Genomic DNA, 17,211 nt, shown 5'->3' on the forward strand with positions numbered 1-17,211 from the left:
CCCCATACTCTTTGAGCACTCCCCACAGGACTTCCCGGGGTATACGGGCGAATTCCTACTCCAAGTCCACAAAGCACATGTAGACTGGATAGGCAAACTCCTATGCAACCTCAAGGACCCTGCCGAGAGTATAGAACTGGTCCACAGTTCTACGACCAGGACGAAAACCACACTGTTCCTCCTAAATACAAGGTTCGACTCACCGGCGTAGCCTCCTCTCCAGTACACCTGAATAGACCTTACCGGGAAGGCTGAGAAGGGTGAGCCACGATAGTTGGAACACACCCTCCGGGTCCCCTTCTTAAAGAGAGGAACCACCACCCCGGTCTGCCAATCCAGAGGTACCGCCCCCGATGTCCACGTGATGTTGCAGAGTCTTGTCAACCAAGACAGCCCAACAGCATCCAGAGCCTTAAGGAACTCCGGGCGGGTCTCATCCACCCCTAGAGCCTTGCCACCGAGGAGCTTTTTAACTATTTCAGCAACCTCAGCCCCAGAAATAGGAAATCCCCCCACAGATTCCCCAGGCGCTGCTTCCTCATAGGAAGACGTGTTGGTAGGATTGAGGAGGTCTTTGAAGTATTCCCTCCACCGATCCACAACATCCACAGTCGAGGTCAGCAGAACACCCTCCCCACCATACACAGTGTTGACACAGCACTGCTTCCCCTTCCTGAGGCGGCGGATGGCGGTCCAGAATCGCTTCAAAGCAGTCCGGAAGTCGTTTTCCATGGCTTCCCCAAACTCCTCCCATGTCCGACTTTTTGCTTCCGCGACCGCTGAAGCCGCACACCACTTGGCCCGTCGGTACCTGTCTTCTGCCTCCGGAGTCCTATGAGCCAAAAGAGCCTGATAGGACTCTTTCTTCAGCTTGACGGCATCCCTCACCGCTGAAGTCCACCAGCGGACTCTACGATTACTGCCACGACTGGTACAAACCACCTTGCGGCCGCAGCTCCAACTGGCCGCCTTGACAATAGAAATACGGACCATCGTCCACTCGGACTCAATGTCCAGCGCCTCCCTCTTGACATGTTTTAAGTTCTTCCGGAGGTGGGAATTGAAACTCTCACTGACAGGAAACTTTACTAGGCGTTCCCAGCAAACCCTCACAATGCGTTTAGGCCTGCCCGGTCCTCCCCCACCGTCGCAGCCAACTCTCCACCAGGTGGTGATCAGTAAAAAGCTCCACCCCTCTCTTCACCCGAGTGTCCAAAACATGAGACTGCAAATCCGATGGCACAACTACAAAGTCGATCGTGGAACTGCGGCCTGGTGTGTCATGGTGCCAAGTGCACATATTGTTTGAAGATGGTGTTTGTTACGGACAATCTGTGGCGAGCACAAAAGTCCAATAACAAAACACCACTCTGGTTCAGATCCGGGCGGTCATTCTTCCCAATCACGCCTCTCCAGGTTTCACTATCGTTGCCAACAAGAGCGTTGAAGTCCCCTAGTAGAACGAGGGAATCACCCGGGGGAGCACTCTCCAGTACTCCCTCAAATGAATCCAAAAAGGGTGGTTACGCTTAGCTGCCGTTTGGCGTGTAAGCACAAACAACAGTCAGGACCCGTCCCCCCTTGCCAGCAATGAGAGGCGACTGGACTAATTAACACTAATTAGTCCAGCCCCTCTCGAGAGAACTGGTTCCAGAGCTCTTGCTGTGCGTCGGAGTGAGTCCGACTATATCTAGCCGGAACTTCTTCACCTCGCGCACTATCTCAGGCTCCTTCCCCCCAGTGAGGTGACGTTCCATATATATATATATATATATATATATATATATATATATATATATATATATATATATATATATATATATATATACATATATTTGGGGTCGCTGGGGTGCTGGTGCCTACCTCAGCTACAATCGGGCAAACAAGTTGCCAACTGGGTCCTTTATAATGTTGACAAAATAATAGGTAGATAAATGAGACAATATGTTATTGTATACATCAGCAGACTAATTAGGAGACTTTGTTTGTTCACTTAATAATAAAAGACAAGTTGTCTAGTATGTTCACTATTTTATTTAAGGACAAAATTATTCTTTGATTGCAATAATAAACATAAGTTTAATGTACCCAAAGATTTTTTGTTAAAATAAAACCAATAATGCCATTTTTTGTGGTCCCCTTTATTAAGAAACGTATCAAAATACACTTTGGTACCGGTACCAAAATATTGGTATTAGAGATGCGCGGTTTGCGGTCACAACCTTGGAGTCCGAAGATAAACCGCGGGTCGGGCGGGTGACATGACGAAAAAATAGATTTTAAATAGATTCGGGCGGGTGGCGGTTGAACCAATTCGGAAATATATATTGTAATAATCACAGGAATGTAGGCTCATAAAACTTCTTCGTTTGTCTTGTCTTTACTGCACGAGATGTAATACAACCACACAACAGCTCTCAAGTCTCTAACGCTTTTCCCGGGACAACTCGAACTCTCACTTCCTGTAGTCAACGTCACTTCCCTATCTCTCCCGGAAGTCCCGCCTCCCAGCCAAAGTCATTGGCTAACACCCCGTAGCCAGCCGCTACATTATACATAATTAAATGTTATGTTGAAGAGGTTCATTTAGCCTACTGACGTGTATTTATAAATTGTTGATTTATATAGGCTAGTAGGTAAACAAACAAACTGCAGCTCAGCTCACTCGCAGTCCTGGCTTTAGGTGAATGCCAGTTAGCTTTTAGCGTAACGTTAGCTCATTTTGCGGTGTGTGCGTGTGCGTGTACGTGTGCGCGTGCGTGTGCATGTGCGTGTGTGTGTGTGTGTGTGTGTGTGTGTGTGTGTGTGTGTGTTACGGACAGTGTTGATTGAGGTGTGTTGAAGCCGCAAAAAAGGACAATATGTTAAATGAAGAGTTTCTGTCTCTGATAGTGTATATAATAATGTAAATGCATCATTAAGCTTACATTAACTCCATGGTGTTTAAGGATGAATAGTCTGTCCTATTGCTATTGTACTATTTTTCAGCCATAGTTACATTAATCATTAGTAATGTAGCAGCCTAGTTTTGAATGGCAGGGTCCCTGCTATCACATGTTGATACAAATATAACATTTACATAATAAAAATCAACTACAGGCTTCCCCAATGCTGTAATAAATTAAGCATGATGAGTTGACTTGAAACTGTATAATGTTACACTTTTTATATGTAGAAGAAAAGTTGTGTCATTTTATTTCATCTAAGCAACAACTTGAGGCAGTTTAATGTGGATTAACATGGGCAGAATTATTGTAGTGTTCCCAATGTTAAAAGGATCAAACAATTGTTTACAAATTTGGTAAATAAATAACCAAAAAATTTAAATTTTTTTGTTTTCTTACTGTACCGAAAATTAACCAAACCGTGACCTCTAAACCGAGGTATGTACCGAACCGAAATTTTTGTGTACCGTTACACCCCTAGTATGTATATATATATATATATATATATATATATATATATATATATATATATATATATATATATATATATATAAGTCACACTGGATTATAAGAAGGGACGGCGTGGCAAAGTTTGTAGAGTGTCTGTGCCATTAATCTGGGGGTTACTGGTTCAATCCCCACCTTCTACCATCCTAGTCACGTCCGTTGTGTCCTTAGGCAAGACACTTCACCCTTGCTCCTGATGGGTCCTGGTGAGCGCCTTGCATGGCAGCTCCCGCCGTCAGTGTGTGAATGGGTGTCTGAATGTGTGTGTGAATGGGCGAATGTGGAAATACTGTCAAAGCGCTTTGGGCTCCTTAAAAAGGGGTAGAAAAGCGCTATACAAGTACAACCCATTTACCCTTTAAAGTGTTGTACCTGACAATCCATTTATCACGTCACAGACAACGTCTCGCTAACATCACGTGACACCGCTGATGAAGGATGCAGAAGCAAGGTAGCCCAAACTTGTCAGGTACAACACTTTACCTTACTAGCCTATAGAAATCAACCATTTATAAATAGTTAAATGTTGTTACCCACATACGAAAAACGAGCAGCACTCTTTGAAACAGTATGTGGGCTTACTTCTATTTTGAAGCGTCTCGTTTGGTCTGTCGATGGATGTAAGGAAGCTACTTCCGGGTGTGGCCAACAAGGTAATTGTCATTTGTTGGTATTGTACTTGGTAAAATGTTTGATCCACATGCTGTGCATGTTATTATTTTTACGTTTGTAACCTGCTTTAATTATTACAGTTTTCACGGTGAATTTGAAGGGAAAGTAAGCCTTCAAATAAATCAGTTCAAAAAAGCCATTGTGTCTGTGCTATTTGAAGGGAGTTACACTTTCTAACCTCACTAATGCCTTGCATCGTCTATATTAGATATATAACAACGGGCGGGTGGCGGGCGGGTGTGGGTTCGATGAAATGTTGGTTCGGGTGGGTGGCGGGTGGATGACGACTTTTGTGACGAGGTTTCGGATCATATTATTATGCCAGAAGAAAGGGTAGAAATAGAGCTTCAGAAAACCAGGAATTGTGGAAAATCCTGGAATTTTTTTGAATTTGGAAAAAGCGTACTTCGAATTTCCAGGATGGTGGAATGTGTTGAAGGTGGAATGGCTTGAATCGGTTGAAAAATGTGGAAATGGTGGAAGTTTGAAAAATGGCCAATTCATTTTGAACTGGAAAAATGTCCCGGAAAACCTGGAATTCTGGGAAATCTGGGAATATTTGAAAATTTTTCAAGGCAAAGCCCTCGATTACAGAATAGACTGAACATTTTGAAGTTGGAACGGTTTGAATCAGAGGAAAAATGTGGAAGGTAGAGTGCGTCAAAATCTGGAGAAGAAGAAGAAGAAGAATTTTGGTTTAGAAAACCGTATGTGTGAATGCTTTGGAGCATTCACACAATTAATACGCGTCTGAAGTTGCATGCATGAAATGTCAATTAATGTAACAACTGTCAGTTATTTTTGATTGACAGGCCCTGTAAAAATACTCAAAAATGCTGTACAGTCGAAGTTTATGGCACATGGTTCTGAACCATTTTGACCCAGGGGCCCAACATTTATACTACAGAGGGGGACTGGTACCCACTGAAATAGTAACACTGCATTAGGGTTGTCTTGATACCAATCAGGGATGCGCGGATAGGCAATTTAATTTCTCAATTAAAGATGTTACTACGTCAACATTTCTCGACTGTTTTGAAAATTTCCAACACCAAACATTTCAACTCATTCAGAACATTCAATTTTTTTTAATTTTTTTTTACCATTTTCAGAAAAAAAAATCCTGCTTTTCCTGAAATTCCAATATTTTCATGAAATTCCCATTGAAATGAATAGAACATTTTTCGAAGTTCCACAACTCCTAAATTTTTATCCGATTCAAACCGTTCCAACTTCAAAATGTTCACTCTCTTCAGGAATTGTGTGCTCTACTTCAACAATTATAGAAAAAAAATCCCAGATTTCATTTTACAACCTATTCAAACCATTCCAACATCAACACATTCCACTCATCCTGGACATTCAAACAAACACTTTCCCAAGTCTCAAACCAAAATGTTTTTTTCCTGTAAATTCAAACTCTTCAACATTCAAACTATTCTTACATTCATCCTACATTCTGTTAGCATTTCACTTCAACTTCAGCATTGGAGCATTCACATGCAATTCCATTAGGAATTGGCTCATCCAGTTTTACATAATATTGGATATTATTAATTATACATTATATTGGATATTATTCCTTTATATGCTGACACCGTGGGTGCAAGCGGCAATACCTTGTAATTCTGTGCAACACACCAGCAGGACAATAGACACAGTTGGATGATGTAGTTGCCATTTAACGACTTAAACTGCCTTTGCCAATCAACTCCAGTGCCACAAAACGCACTTACTTCGCTGGCAGGCCACTTTATAGCAGCAAACAAACGTGTTTGTCACGGACAGCAGGTTGTGCTTTGTTCAAGCTGCCTGGGACACATTTGACCAGTTAAGCTCTATATACCGCCAAACTGCAGGAGATCATGCGGGAGGGGAAAGCAAAACACACACACACACACACACACACACACACACACACACACACACACACACACACACACACACACACACACACACACGCACACACACACACACACACACACACAAACACACAATGGGTTTCTAAGGAGACAAAAAAACAAACCTTGCCCAAAGCAGTTGGAGTAGAGCGGGCAGCGTGAAATGGGAGACAGGTGACATATTAGCATGTATATGTTTTATGCTAGCATTTTGGTTAATTGTATTCCTATAAAGCTAAAAATCATGATTTTTGATAATCTTAGAAGTATGCTAACTTTTTCTGTTGTTATGCCAACATTAGCAATGTCATTTACTTAAATAAGATTATAAATATGTCACATGTAATGTAGGATTATGTGATTCATTTATCATTGGAGGAAAACACAAAACATAATAATACATCATCATCAACATAATGATCAGTTCTTTCCTGGTTATTTACCTTTTAAACCACTGCTTTCAACGTCAACTGAGGGTCTTTGAATGCACCACGGTTACGACAAATGAGATGCAAAAAGTAAACTTACACATATCCTTCTTACCAACCATGGGTTTCCTAACCATTTTGACCTGGGGGCCCAACGTTTCCACTACAGACGGGGCCAGTGCCTCCCCAAATATTAACAAGAAATGAGTCATCTTATTCTTGATTTTAATTAATTGTATTCAAAACATATATCTAACCTACTTATAATTGAACAGTTGTCAAGATTGATACCAATACTTAATTCAGGCTGATTACAAAATAAATAGTATACAAATATACTGCAAAAGAATGCAAATTAAACACAGCAAAAATAAACTAATTCTGACTAATAATAATGTTTCCTAAATAAACAATCAATAAAATTAAAGTGCTTACGAAAATACAGCTTCACCACTTCAGTCATATTTTTTGCGCTTAAGAAATACCTCTCCGACTTTAGTTTCAGACTTCTTTTTTTGTTTGATATTGTCATTACTGCCACAAGTGGTGGAAAAGTGTATTACAGCCAAGTACCGCTGCTGCCCATACAGAGTACAGCTGAAAAACACAAATTTTGGCCCTCCTTTAGTGTGTTTCTTCGCCCTATGGTTAAAAAACATATATAGTTTATGTATTTCTACCTTTTGTCTCATCCTTGTTCAACATTGCTCGTGTGAATGCTTAAATGTGAGATTTGATGAGGGAAGTGCTCATGCTTGGTTTGCCCAGGTGGGACAAACTATTTAGCATTTTTGATGGACTTAAAAAATGTTATAGATTTTTTTTTTAGTAGTAGTTGGTAATCTAAGACATTTTTAATTTTTGAGACAAACAACTGTTTTTCACGGAACATGCTTTATCAATATAAACCAATTTTTTTTCAATTAATTATATTGAATTTTAAGTATTTAAAAACTGTAAAAACGATTCATATAGTATAAATAAGGATTTATTTTTTGTATTTTAGGCAAATTGATGCACTTCAAATCTTTTCTGTAACAGACTAAAAAACAATGTTAACAAAGTTATTCTTTGTTGTAAGTTGATATATATTTATTATTTTTTTTCTTTTCGGTTTCTTCCATTTTAATATAAGTATACAATGTTATGCAGAGGCATACTTATTAGAATTTCATAGACAAAGGATACTATGTGTAACTGAGCCGTAATACTTTCGTACGGGCAGATTTTTTTACACATTAGTTTACACAGTCGTATTATTCTTATTTTTATTTTATTACTACATAGGGGAAAAAATACAGAAAGAGTGGAATGAGGCGGGAGTCGCACCTTCAAAAACAACCACATTCAGACCATATTGTGATTGATTTGATGTGATCCCAATTTCCTTTTTTCCGCAAAAACTGAGAAGTAGATGATGATTTCTTCACAGTATTCTCATTTTTTGGAATCCTGTTTTCGTGGGTTTCATGAGCTGGAAGCCAAAGTAATGTACAAATAAACAACAAAATACTTGAAATCGTTCAAGTTGTGGGCCAAGAATCTATAATCAATGGAAGTTTAATATTTTGAATGGAATTATGGGAATAAATACACTTTTCATAGAATAATACATAATGTTGGATATAGAGAACATACAAACCCTTTATTTATTGAATCAAAGATAGTGAAATTCCAAGACATAGTGAAATTGCAAACAGCTAAAATTATACACAAAGCAAACTATAACCAGCTTCCCAAGAATATACAACAATTCTTCTCAACAAAAGAAGAGAAATATAATCTTAGAGAAAAATGTAATTTAAAACATTTGTACGCACGTACAACACTTAAGACCTTTAGTATATCAGTATGTGGAATTAAATTATGGAATGGATTAAGCAAAGCAATCAAACAATGTACTAATGTGATCCACTTCAAGAAACTCTTCAAACTGGAAGTGTTTACAAAGTACAAAAAAGAAGAACCATGATAAACATTCTGATTTTACTCACCCATTCATTCTCAAAATAATCTTACTTATCTCATTGTATGGAATAAAACTTACTTCACCAATTATTTATTTATTTATTTATCTATTTTTTATTGTGATTACTTATTACTTGAGGAGTATACATTGTGAATACATTGAGAACAGGACGTGAACAAAAGTTTTAGCAACTGTTATGTAAAAGAAAAGGGGTAGGATTAAATAAGCTCTGCTTCTTCCTACTCCTTTTCGAACATGTTGAAAAGAGAAACTGGAAATTGTGATGTATCATGTTGTATGCTTGCATGTTCGAAATAAACTCAAACTCCATCCATCCATCCATCCATTTTCTACCGCTTATTCCCTTTTTTGGGGTCGCGGGGGGCGCTGGCGCCTATCTCAGTTACAATCGGGCGGAAGGCGGTGTACACCCTGGACAAGTCTCCACCTCATCACAGGGCCAACACAGATAGACAGACAACATTCACACTCACATTCACACACTAGGGCCAATTCAGTGTTGCCAATCAACCTATCCTCCCACTTCCAAAGACGATCATCATCAAAAAGCCAAATATGTCAGTTGCATGCTGTGACGTCACACACCCTGAGAGCGATGTCGGGTTTTCTCCCAATTGACTTCAAACGGTGGACACGTTTGTAAAAAAAAAAAAACACACACAAAAAAACCTTAACCGTGCTGGTGCACATATGGAGGTGGCAGGTGGCACGCGGGAGCGCGCATCCCCTCGCGCCTTTTAGCCCACTTAGCGGCACTGCGGCCTTCACACGGTGGCGCAATCCACGCCCCTTGTTGACGGAGGGGAATATTTATTAGTACATATTTACACCATCACCTAATCATTATTGATCGGCTGCTTTTTAAAGCGGGCAAACTTTGACACAAAAGCCATTGTTTTTTGTTTTTCACACAGTGTGCATTTGTCACCAGTGGAAACCAAGACGCGGAGGGAAGCGGTGCGAAAGAGGGCGCGCTTAATGAGAAAAAAAGAAAAAAAAAGGTGAGGGTGCCAATCACAGAGAAGGATGCTTCCCGCCACACTGTGCGCCCGTGGGACTATTTAGAGTCAGGGGCGTCCTGCTGCAGAAAACACGCGACACGAAACGAGGAGCAAGGAGAGCTGCCCTCATCGAGCATGCATCTGGCAGGCAGCAAATAAATGGGTGAGCAACATCCTTCATGTTGGCTTCAATGTTTGTCGGTGACGTGAACTTGTGCCACGCTATACAGACATGTTCAGCCAGCAATCCATAGAACAGGCGTGTGAAACTCCTTTTTATTGAGGGCCACACCGCAGTCAGAGGGCCGCTTTTAACAGGGAATAATATAGAGTATGTATATAATATAAAACGTGTATAAGTGTACAAAACCAATATTATTAATTAGTAATACTTAAACGATATAAAATGTAAAAATACATGAAATTAAATTAAATAGAATTGACAAACTGTACCACTGTTTTTTTAACGTAAACATTCATGCAAACGTTTTTATACTGTACTATCTACGGTTTTTGTGTATTATAGTGTATTACAGGGGTGTCAAAGTCAAGGCCCGCGGGCCAGATGAATGATCTATGGGCTCCGGGATGATATCATAATAATAATAATAATAATATTAATGGATTACAGTTATATCGCGCTTTTCTATTGTTAGATACTCAAAGCGCTCACAGAGAAGTGGGAACCCATCATTTTATTCACACCTGGTGGTGGTAAGCTACATCTGCAGCCACAGCTGCCCTGGGGTAGACTGACAGAAGCGTGGCTGCCAGTTTGCGCCTACGGCCCCTCCGACCAACACCTATTATTCATTCATCATTCATTCACCAGAGTGAGCGGCACAAGGGGCAAGGGTGAAGTGTCTTGCCCGAGGACACAACGGCAGCGATTTGGATGTCAATAGGTGGGAAGCGAACCTGCAACCCTCAGGTTTCTGGCACGGCCGCTCTACCCACTACGCCATGCCGCCCCATACTAAGTATTAGACCCAATATTTTATTAATATTTTTTATTTGACGTATTTTATTTTTCCCCCTCCCTCAGGGGGGGACTCGACAGGGTGGTTGGGGGTTGTTCCATCTCCATCGTTGGGGTGGTTCCCGTGGCCCCGCGCTGGGCGGTCAACTTGGGTGGGCCGCGCCGTGCTCCCCGGGGGTCGGGGATGGGCTTGTGGGGGCCCGTTTGCTGGTGGGGCGGGGGCAGTCTTCCTGTTCGGTTGCTGGGTGTCTCTGGGCCCCCCAGGCGGGACGTCCCGCCTTTCTGCCCGTGTGGGGGGTGGTCTCTTGCCGGCTTGAGGTCTGGCTGTCCGCTGCTTCTCTCGTGCCCTGTCCTCCCCCGGGCGCCTCTGTCTGCGGCCTGCTGCTGGCTCTTCCGGGCGGCACGGGGGGCCTGGCTCTGGGGTTGCTGTGGCTAGCCGGCCTGGCTGCGTGGGGCCGTTGGTCCCTGGTTCCGTAAGGCAACAAGAAAAGTATCCTACACTTCTCTTTTGTAAAGTAAATCTGAACAGTCGATATGGGCATCTACCTCACCTATATGATTTGCCTGAGAAGCTGGACAGGACCAAAAAAAAAAATTTAAAAAAAGTATTAGAACCGGCCACCAAGCCACAGCCACCTGCTGCTGTTTTGCATTCACCAATACTCCATCAGTGTTGGAGCTAGGAATTTTTAAGTCATAAAAATGGGGTCCCACATTCCATTTTTGGGGTCCCACTTTTTGTAAGCGTTTTGAAAACAAAAGATAAATGCCTGGATGATCCTGTTATATCTCACATTGTACATTATGTTTTGGAAAAAGGTTGTCATAAACGTTACTTGATTCATAAAAAAACAATACAAAAGAAAACCCATTTTTATGCACATGTGAATGCATTCAGTTATAAACATTCATTGACTCTCTTCTTTCCTTCATGGATCTAAACTTGCCGGTATTTTTTTCTATATTTTTATTGTAATTTTTTCAGAATGTGCTTGTTCTAATTTTGACCAAAGTAAGTATTGAGTATTAGTATTTTTTAGTTTTAATGCCATGATTTTAAAGTTTGAGTGCACAGATTTTGTTCCTATCAGCCACTGAGCTAAAATGAGTTTGACACCCCTACTTTAGAGTAACATGACTCAAGGAGAAAAAAAATGCATCCAAATATTTAATTGAAATAGCGTATTCAGTAAAAAAAACACTCAAATACTGAGTTACTGGTGAGTTTTTTTAAATTCTCCTGAAAGAACTCTCCTGAAGGAATCAATAAAGGACAATCTATCTATCTATCCATCCATCCATCTAACTTCTGGCTATCTAAGATCTGATATCGGCGGTATTGATGTTTAGGTATCCATCCGCACATCACTAGTTTTGGCAAATTTGTGCAATTCTAACATTTATACACGTGCATGCAGAACCTCGACATGACGACAATGAAGCCAGAGGCCGCAAGAAAGAAAAGAAACGACCCTTTCCAGGTAAAAGAAACTAAAAAAGTTGTTGTGTTGGTTTCCATGGTTACCGAGCTGCAGGGCTGTAACAGTGTGGCAGTGTCCTGCTGCAGGCTGGGTCCTTTGAGTGACAGCTGTCAGCTGCACTCTCCTCACTGCTGGTGCCGACGACACCTCATCTCTCACACACACACACACACACACACACACACACACACACACACACACACACACACACACACACACACAAGTGCCTGCACCATGTTTGTGACTGGTTGGGAGGCAGTGTATTGTTAGCTGATGTTGCTACGTACCGTCAGCTCACACTGCTCTGCTGCCCCAACAGTTACACTTTCACTTTGAGATGTTTTATGTCGGATTTATGGGCATTTATAATAATAATCAGCTTTATTGGCCAGTTATGTTCAACACACAAGGAATGTGACTTGACTGTGCTCTCTTTGTTCAATGCAAACAATAAATATTAACAAAAAATATAAAAAAATACTTAAATAACCAATATCCATCCATCCATCCATTTTCTACCGCTTGTCCCGTTCCTGTGCAAGGCTAGCAATATAACAGTGCATTAGTGAATGGCGCAAAAGGACGAGTAAGTGAGCGTGAGTTAGTACATTCACAGTGACGGATTATTTTAATTTTCGATGTGACTGTTTAGCGTTGATCACAGTGATAATCTGATATTTTGATATGAATATACTTTTCTATTTCATAGTCTGAAATGTGTCAAGTTTACAGATCTGGCTTGCCACCTTATTTAATGTGGCCTCGCCTGCGAAAACCTTGAAATAATATAAAAAAATATGTATAATATAAATATTATATATGTAATTAAGTTATTGCACAGTCATGTTAGAAGAGGAAGGGGCTTCCTCCAAACTGTTCCCACAAGGTTGGGAGCATATTGTCCAAAATGTTTTGGTATCCTGGAGCATTCAAAGTTCCTTTCACTGAAACCAACTCCTGAAAAACAACCAACCCCACACCATAATTCCTCCTCCGCCAAATTTCACACTTGGCCCAAAAGAGTCCGAAATGTACCGTTCTCCTGGCATCTTCTGAACCCAGACTCGTCCATCAGATTGCCAGTGGAAAAGCGTGATTCATCACTCCTGAGAACGTGTCTCCACTGCTATAAAGTCCAGTGGCGACATTCTTTACATCACTGCATCCCTCGCTTTGCATTGGATTTGGTGATGTATGGCTTAGATACAGCTGCTCAGCCATGGAAACCCATTCCATTAAGTTCTCTGCGTACTGTACGTGGGCTAATTGGAAGGTCACATGAAGTTTGGAGCTTTGTAGCAACTGACTGTGCAGAAAGTCTTTGCACTATGCGCTTCAACATCCGCTGACCCCTTTTTGTCAGTTTACGTGGCCTACCACTTTGTGCCTGAGTTGCTGTTGTTCCCAAACTCTTTCATTTTCTTATAACAAAGCCAACAATTGACTTTGGAATATTTAGGAGCGAGGAAATTTCACAACTAGATTAGTTGCAGAGGTGGCATCCTATGACAGTTACACGCTGAAAATCACTGAGCTCCTGAGAGTGGCCCATTCTTTCACAAATGTTTGTAGAAACAGTCTTCATGCCCAAGTGCTTGATTTTATACACCTGTGGCCGGGCCAAGTGATTAGGACACCCGATTCTCATCATTTTTAATCTTTTAAAACTTTTTAAATCTTTTAAACCTTAATATAATCAAATAATGCAACAAATATAATTATATATTTTTAATCCTTTAAACCTTAATATAATCTAATAATGCAACAAATATAAATATATTAAAATATATATTTTAAACCTTAATGTTACCTAATAATGCAACGAGTATAAATATTATACTTTTTAAATCTTTTAAACCTCAACTTTATTTTATAATGCAACAAATATAAATATTATACTTTTTAAATATTTTAAACCCCCGCGACCCCAAAGGGAATAAGCTGTAGAAAATAGGTGGATGGACGGAAATATTTTAAACCTTAGTATAAGCTAATAAAGCAACAAATATAAATATTATATTTTCAAATTCTTTTAAACCTTAATCTAATATTGCAACAATATACTTGTTTTATTTTTAAAAATCTTTTAAACCTTAATATTATCTAATCATGCAACAAATATATTATCTTTTAAATCTTTTTAAACCTTATTATCTAATAATGCAACAAATATAAATATATTTAAAAATATTTTAAACCTTAATATTATCTAATAATGCAACACATATGCATATTATATTTAAAAATGTTTTTAATCTGAATATAATCTAATAATGCAACAAATATAAATATATTTTTTAAAATCTTTTAAACCTTGATTGTATCTTACAATGCAACAAATACAAATATATTTTTAAATCTTTTAAACCTTTATGTAATATTGCAAAAAGAGTAAATGTTTAAAAATGTATTTTTAAACCGTAATATTATCTAATGATGAAACAAATATATATTTTTAAAATATTTAAAACCTTAATATATTCTAATAATGCAAAAAATATAAATATTACATATTTTAAAATATTTAAACCTTAATATTATCTAAAAATGCAACAAATATAAATATCATATTTTATTAAATTGACCGCTACCTCTATTGACAAAAACAGCAAAGCTTCCGCTAATCATGGCAGAATTTGTGAAAACCTTGAACCGTTATCATGTAGCATTAATGCCAGACGTTTCAATTAGGAACCTAAAGTACTGACGTACTGATGGTTGAATCTTTCGGCACTGGTGCTGTCCTCGAGCTGGTACATTCCGAATAATCCTCACTCCTCTGATGAAAAAAACTTTCTAAAGATGTCCTCGGATCTTATGCTGTGTTACATTTGTTGAGAACCATATAGAATTAAGTCAGAAAAGTAGTTCTTCTGCGCTAGCTCAAACAATAACATTGTCGCTATAGAGCTTGGTTATATGCCGTTAAATAAAGCATTTTTGGTGTTTTTTTCGATGTTTTTAGAGTGCTTTATAGTACTAATTTCCCGCGTCGTTAGCCGTCTGGTATTGACAGTTTTTTTTACTATTTAGAACACACATTCCGTATTTCTTTGAATTGCCGCAGGGCATATAGTATGCGCCTGCCTTGAACTTCTGCCGGGTCAAACTCGCTACGCAAAATAATTAGCGCGTGCTTAGTATTACCGCCTGGTCAAACCCGTGACGTCACGAGTGACACTTCCCCTGTCATCATTTTCAAAATAGAGGAGGCTGATTTCAATACCGGTAATTTGAAATCGCACAAAGGGAAGCAGATTAAGAGCTATTCAATAGGATTTAAAGTCCAAGCTTACATCACGCTCAAATTTTTACTGCATGCCCTTGAGAGAAGAGAAGTGAGAAGAGGTTTTAAAATAATTAGCGCATATTTACATTTACCGCATGCCTTTGGCAAGCGCAGCAGTGAGAAGAGGTTTTAAATTAATTAGCGCCCCGGTGGCAATTCAAGGAAATACGGAAAGTGGACGTATGACATGTGTGTTCCTGTCTCACAAAGGAACTCTGGATGAAAGGCAAAATGTGAAAAATATGCACTTTTCCTTTAACTTGAGCATGTTTTAGGTGTCTTAATGCTCACGACAACAGCTTTAACCGGAGTATGAACTCACTTGATGTGATTTCTTATGTGTGTTGGGATATTTCTTTAAAATGTGACAAAAAACAATGTACAAAACACCTCATAAAGGCTACTTTGAACTGCAAAGGAAGATCATGTGATTGTGGATGGTCGCAAGGCAGTGTCTCGTTAGCTGGTTTGTTTAGCGTGCCAGCTTACCTGCGACTGCCCAACGACCGTGCCCACCTCACCTGCAAACACAGACGGCTGCAATCCAACTACCATGGATACGATGTGTGGCTGTAACCATGGCGACACCCATGGTGAAGGACATTTCAACACAAACAGTGGATGAAACACAGGCACAAAAGGTGAGCTCACCAGCTCATTAGCTGTATGGTCAAAAACATTTTAATTGATTTTTATTTATTCTTTAGGAACATTTCTAATATTGTGAGAGGTTGATCCCAATACCTTTGATTTACTTGGAGTTTTATGCATTTTGGGCGTCACGCACTAGTTAAGTTTTTCAAAAATTTGTGATGATGTATTTTACTCAGTTTCTAAAATAGTTTTAGATGTTAAATAAAAAAAAATCTGGCAGCTAAGTCGCCAGAATTTGACTGTAAAATCTGAGTTTTTTTTAAACACAGAATTATTGTAAATTGGAAAAAACATGTTTTTAGAATGTAAAATCTGTTGTTTTTACAGTGCTTTACTGTAAATGGAAAAAAGGGTACTATTGTTATTTTTACGGTAAAATTATGACTAAACTGCCACTATATGACAATGACATCTAGTAATTTTTACAGTGCATTACTGTAAATTGAAAAAAACAGTACCCTTGTTTTTTTACAGTAAAATTCTGGCGACTCAGCTGCCAGTCGTCATTTTCACAGCACATTACTGTCAATGGAAAAACAGTCACACTTGTTTTTACGGTAACATTTCGACCACTGAGCTGACAGTTTATGACCATAATACCTCAAATCATTTTTACAGTATGTTACTGTAAATCAAAAAAAGGGTATCATTGTTATTTTTATGGTAAAATTCTGACTTAACTGCCAGCTTACCACCGTGATATCTACAGTCATTTTTACAACGCATTACTGAAAATGGAAAAAAGGGTACCATTGTTATTTTTACTGTAAAATTCTGACTAAACTGCCAGTTTTACAGTGCATTACTGTAAATGGAAAAAAACAGTACCATTGTTATTTTTACAATAAAATTCTGGCGACTGAGCTGCCAGTCGTCATTTTCACAGCACATTACTGTCAATGGAAAGTGAAGTGAATTATATTTACATAGCACTTTTCTCAAGTGACTCAAAGCGCTTTACATAGTGAAACCCAATATCTAAGTTACATTTAATATCTACAGTCATGTTTACAGTGTATTACTGTAAATGGAAAAAAGGGTACCATTGTTATTTTTCCTGTAAATTCTGACTAAACTGCCAGTTCACTACCATGATATCTACAGTGATTTTTAAAGTGTGTTACTGTAAATGGAAAAAAAGGTTACCATTGTTATTTTTACGATAAAATTCTGACTAAACTGCTCTTTTATGACCATGATATCTACAGTCATTTTTACAGTGCATTACTGTAAATGGAAAAAAACAGTAACAATTGTTACACTTACTCAGTAGTCAGTAAAATCCTGAATACTGAGCTGCCAGTTTATTACCATAATACCTAAAGTCATTTTTAAAATGTATTACTGTGAATGGAAAAACGGAG

The sequence above is a fragment of the Nerophis ophidion genome, linkage group LG07 (assembly GCF_033978795.1).
Source record: "Nerophis ophidion isolate RoL-2023_Sa linkage group LG07, RoL_Noph_v1.0, whole genome shotgun sequence".
In the NCBI taxonomy this organism is placed as follows: Eukaryota; Metazoa; Chordata; class Actinopteri; order Syngnathiformes; family Syngnathidae; genus Nerophis; species Nerophis ophidion.